Here is a 6,000-nt window from a genome sequence, read left to right as displayed (position 1 = left end):
TGGGCCAAGTAGTGGGAGTGGGTGGGTAGGGGAACAGAGGTGGGGGGAGGGGTATGGGAAACTTTCGGGATAGCATTTGAAATGTAAATAAAGAAAAAAAAAAAATACAGAGCTGCGAAGCCCAGATCCCAATGGAAACATCTGCACCATAATTCCTGAAGTTAAGGGTCAGGGATCACTTTAGAAGAGGTGAAAATATTGTTAAGGACCAGAGGAACGGGGAGTTTTCTGTGAGATTCTGGCTCTTAGTAATATCAGGAGCTTCACCCTTAAACTATCACCGACATGACTGACTAGACATGACTCAGAGAAGGACGACTTCAATGTACATGCTGATGTGGACAGGGAAAAGAACGCTCATGAGGCTTCATCCCAACAGGAAGGACAACAGGTTACTGAGGGATGCTGAGAGGAGGAGAAATAGACCTCGCCAGGGATGAGCACACCTACTGGTTATCCAATACCAAATGCTCAGCCCTAAAAATGTGTAGATATAAGTAACATAAAGACTGAATAGGGTGTACTTAGGGACACACACACAACACACATAGGCACACACACATGTGTATATGTAACAAGAAATAAAGTATAAAGATGCCATGAATTTTAAAAATAGCAAGAAAGGGTACATAGAAGGGCTTGATAGAAGAAAAGAGAATTGAGAAATTATATAATTATATTATAATCTCAATATATACAACATATATGTATTTAAACTATATATCGATGTTTCTAGCCTCTGCCTGTTCATTACTTGTACTTCTATAAGTTCACACATTTGTGTGTGAACAGTTCTATTTTATAACTATTGACAAATCTAATGCCTTGACTTTTTTTGTAATCCCACAAATGATTTTTCCTTAACTTTCTTAATTTTCATGACTGAGTTTTCTATTTGCATGAAACAAGTATTGTGCATTCTATAGGACCATAAATGTCGTGACCAAGAAGGGTTGTTAGAGTTGAAGAAAAGAAGGGAAATGATAGACTGAGGGGGGACCAGAAAGAAAAACAGGATAAATATGCCAAATACATTGTATACATGTGTGAAGATGTCACAATCAAATTCATTATGTGTAACTAACCTATACAAATAAAAGAAATACAGTAAGTCCCAGAAATATATATATTGAAGACTGAATAGGAAAGAAATTAAAAGAAATTAAATAGAAAATTTTTAATAAAAATTTTTTAGGCCTAAGCAACCTAACATAGTTGGGTCACTAATAGATAGGCACTAAACATTGGTTTTGTTTATCTTTTCTCTTTAAAGATAAAGTGTTCAAAGGCTGTTTGGACTTTTGAATAAAATCTAATTAAACTAACAAATGAGATATATTTTAATGAAAAAAAAAAGCCCAACTGAGTGGAACAATGGACCATGCCCCTACTTATTGATTTTATTTTCTTAAGGTAAAAGCAAACTGGAGCTCCACGAATGAGCAGTAACATCTACAGAGAATATCTGGAGCTTCTTTCCCAGGCAAGAGTTGTGATTGAGAGAAGTCTTCAGAGGAGCTCCTACCCAAGTCCTGTACTTAGTTTAAAAATAACAAATACGTTTCATCAGTACTATAATATACTACGGACTAAGAGATGACTACAAAGACATTGCAACATTCCAGTTTCTGTATGTTTGCAACCTGACACAATAAAACACACGAAAACATAGGAAAAGGGCTTTAATGTTAGATTTAATTATGAAGTTAATTGTATTAAGGTTTTTTTGACTAATGAATGGATTAATGATGTCAGGTTATTAAACGTCACACTTCAAATACTTTACGAGTTCATTTTTACTGTCATTTCTGAACACATTTTTCCTGTTCTCCAATCTTTTGTTCTCTAAACTTGTGTTCTACAGAAAGAAAGGTTGTTTATGAGGTTACAGTTGCATTGTTCCTCTATAAACACAGCTTCTCTGCTGTCATATTTATTTTGGATCCAGTAATTACCTCGAGTCTGTATTGCTCTACATGGAAAATCTTACATTTCCAAGTCTTTTCCTTAATGTCGACCCTAAACACAGAGTAGTTTTAATCGTTATTGTCTTGAGAAAGAATAATTTTCAAACAAGTTTAATCCACACAGATTAGATGACAAGAAAACCCTCTCAGTGTATGATGGGCTGAATAGCATAATGGCTCTCTCAAGGTGTACACCTTTAGATGTTCAATGTCTCCTTGTTATTCATTCTGTCTCTTTCATTAAACGTGAAGGACTCCATTTAGCACTGATCAAGTATAGTGCTGGTTGTGATAAATACAGTTTTTGTTCATCTGAGAATATTGGCATCCCCTCTTTATTTCTACTGGTAGAATGCCTATTTGTCAGACTCCCTTACCCTGTACCTTCAATTCTGTAAATATCTCCCTTTATTCTGCTTGCCTTTACGGTTTCTGTTTCTGTTGAGAACTGTGTTGTCAGGGAAGCAAAGACACCCTTTCATGCTGTTTCTTTATTCCCTGCCTGCTCTGGGAATCCTTGACTTCATCCTTTGGGTAATTACAATATATCTTGGTGTAGATTTGGTTGAGTTAAATCCGGACGGTGACCTTTGACTTTCTTATACCTGGACGGTTGTTTCATCTAATGATGAAATTTCCGGGCAGCATTTCTTTGAGTAAGCTTTCTATAACTTTGGCATTCCCAACTCCTCTGGAAGCTCCACCACCTCAGCATTCATTCTGTCAATGCCTTCCCATACAGTATCCATTCCTCTTCATTCCTTTCTCTTCATGGTCTTCCTGCTGTGCATGTGCAGTGATCCTTCTGTGGCTTATATTCTGTTACAGATCCCTTAGATCCCAGTTTTCATTTCACTTAGAGTCCTTTCTAGCACATGGGTTTCTGATTTAAGAACCACCTCATTCTCCCTATCAGTTTTCTCTGATAGAGTATTCAGTTGTTTCTCTTCATTTTCTTGAGTTGGTTGGGGTTTTTGTTGTTGTTGTTGTTGTTGTTGTTTGGTTTTTGTTTTTGGTTGTTGTTTCATTAAAACAGCTACTTAAGATTATCATTTCAAGAGTTCTCACGTATCATTTGCTCTACATCAGTTTCTAGTACCTTATTCCATACATTTGGAAAGGTCCTAATAGCATGGAAATTCTTGATTCATACTGTTATGTGGCAATGCCTCCATTGAAAGGCTGATATTGTTCTAGTGTTCCTATTCTGATATGTTCATTCCTACTCTTGGAGAAATTCTAGGTAGCACATTTATTTTTCAAAGCTGTGATCACTAGATGACAAGGGAAGCCCAGGTTTGCCAAGAAAATTTAGTTGGTGTACTGTCACTGTTTGAGCAGTTAGTTGAAGATGAAGCCCAGGGCCAAGGTTGTCCCCTAGCCAGAGCTGGGTACTATTCAGAACTAGTGTAAGACTGCAGGCAAGTTTATGGCCTCAGCTTAATCCTTTCTCTCTTCCAGTGGTATATTACTCCCTCAAGTATAAGTATTGAAGCAATGACACAGGCAGCCTTGTCTTTCCAGCTTTTGTTATCGATTCTTCTCTTATTCTTATGCTAAAACCCTACTCTGTTCTTTAGCTCTTTGAAGGGAGCTCTACAGGTGAATGAATACATGTTCCCAGCCATGGGTATATGTATTCATAACCATGGCTTCTGTTGGATAGCCGGTCATGGGAAGGTCTTATTTACTACCATCATGTTCTGCTTCCCTGTGTGTTCTTTCAGCACCTCTGGAAATGAACACTGAAGAAATGCTCTCCTCTATAGAGTTCACCCATTAACCTCTGGCCAAGACCTTCTTCCAGGACTCATAAAAGCTACTGACAGCAAATAGAAACTGTTCATTAGAGTCCCCTCTTACTTTTCATGAGATCAGGCCAATGTCAAATGTATTTTCTATTTAAGCAATTAGAGAAGAAAACACCTAAAATATTAATGACATGTTCACATTAATGTCCGACCTGACAAATCTGTTTGTTAACTCTTCACGGTGAAACTACCTGAAATTTCACAGAGGGAGAATGTTGTCAGTCTGTAAATCTGCCCTAGGGGCTTCTCTACAATTCTTAGTAGAATCGGGACTTGGAAAATAAAAGCCATGCACAAAATTTCTAGCTCTTGTTCATAGTAACGAAAGTGCTCAACTTCTAGTTTGTTTCCTCCTATTTTTAATATAAAGAACTAATTAAATATATAAATGTAAATTTTTATACTTTTAATGAAGAGATAATGATAAAAATCATAGTTGGACACTTGTATTAAACAATCAAAAAATGAACAAAACCTATGAAAAGACAGCTTTCTAATGGAAAAGCTTGCAGGCTAAGGTATTAAAGAGAAAATCTGGAAAAGTCCAGGGAAGTTCCAGAACTGATGGAGACAGACCTTTAAGTCTAACACAGTAAGAAAGTTAGAGAACAGTACAGAAACTAGAAATGTTAAAACCACATCTGTCACAGAGAAGTAAGGTTGCAGAGAGCTTCCTCAAGTATTCAGTAGAAGCATGCACTTAAAAGCAAGTCAACTCTGGAAAAGACCCATGGGAAATGATCAAAACCAATAGTGCTGCAGGCAGATAGAGGCATAGTGCCCATTTCAGCAACAAGAGTGGAAACCCTCTCAGTGTACACTAGCAGCAAGGATGATATGCAAGGTCTGTCTACCTTTAACAATGGACCACATTGAGCATTGCCTTGGTCCAATTATATAAATCTTAAATTAATACAAAGTAATCATATTTGTTCCAAATAGACTATTAGTGGCTTAGAACAAAGCATAGTCATAGTTGTAGTAACAGCAAAAATAACAACAAAAATGGAACTTGTAAATTATGCAAGTAATAGCTACATTCCAATAAAACATGGCTACACATGCAAAAAGTAGGACAAAGACATAATATTAAAAGAGAAGAGAGTCAAAACAAATCCAGAACACATGCAAGTTTCAGAATTAATACAAACAACATTAAAACAGTCATAATAATTCTATTGCATAAGTTCAAGAAGCCATAGAAGAACAAACCAATGCCCATGTTGAATATCAAGATTGAAAATTTCAGAGCATTAGAGGAAAAAACACAGGACAGGAATATTGGTTAGCTTGACATCAAAGAAGAAATTACTAAAATCCCTAAAGGTGCAGTAATAGAAATTCTCAAACCTGGACTACTGTTGGTCTCTGCATTGTGGTTTTCTGCAATGATCTTCATTTGCTGTAAGAGAAGTTCAGAAGAGGGAGAATTAGCCTCCCCCTGGGATGAGCCCACTTATTGATTGTCCAATTCAGGGTAGTCATTCCTGAAACCATACACATACAAACAGCAAAAGCAGACTCAACAGATTGTGTGTGTATGTATTTGTACATCACACACATAAGTGCATATGTGTGTAGGTAACAAACAATAATAGTAAAGAAAGAGAGGCTATTACCTTGAAAGTGGGGAGATCTAATAGGCTTTAGGGAGAGTAAATGGAAGGCTGAGTGGAGAAAGGTAGGGAGGAATTATATAATTCCATTTCAATTAAAAACATAAAAGGATCAAAGGAAAAAAAAGGATGGTAAGAAAAAGCATTAGAGTACCTTTTCACTCTGAAAATATTTTAGGGAGCCCAATATAAATATAATTAAAGCCTTTCAGAAAAGGAAAGGTTGGTGGGTGGGTAAAGAATAGAGAATAATGGATGAAATTTTCAAGCTTGTATTAAAGCTATACAGTCCATCAATCTCGGCAGCTTAATGAGTATCAAGCACAAGAAAAGCAAATTAAACACCCAGGCCGATTGCAATCAAACACCACAAAGTTGGTGACAAGAAGAAATCTGAAAAGAGTCCAGAAGGAAAAAAGAATGCCATTGCTTGTTAGCTTTGGGGTCTAGTAAAGACATTGCATCATTTTAAGATAACTCCACATAACGCATTTTATATGTGTGGATATTTATATAGTAGGACATTTATAAAGAAGAGATTTAATTATTCAAAAGTTCTTGAGTGTTATTGCCCCCAATCCGTTTTCCCTTCTCTACTCTGCCCTC

The sequence above is a fragment of the Mus pahari genome, chromosome 19, assembly GCF_900095145.1.
Source record: "Mus pahari chromosome 19, PAHARI_EIJ_v1.1, whole genome shotgun sequence".
Classification (NCBI taxonomy): Eukaryota; Metazoa; Chordata; class Mammalia; order Rodentia; family Muridae; genus Mus; species Mus pahari.
This window is presented reverse-complemented; position numbering follows the sequence as displayed.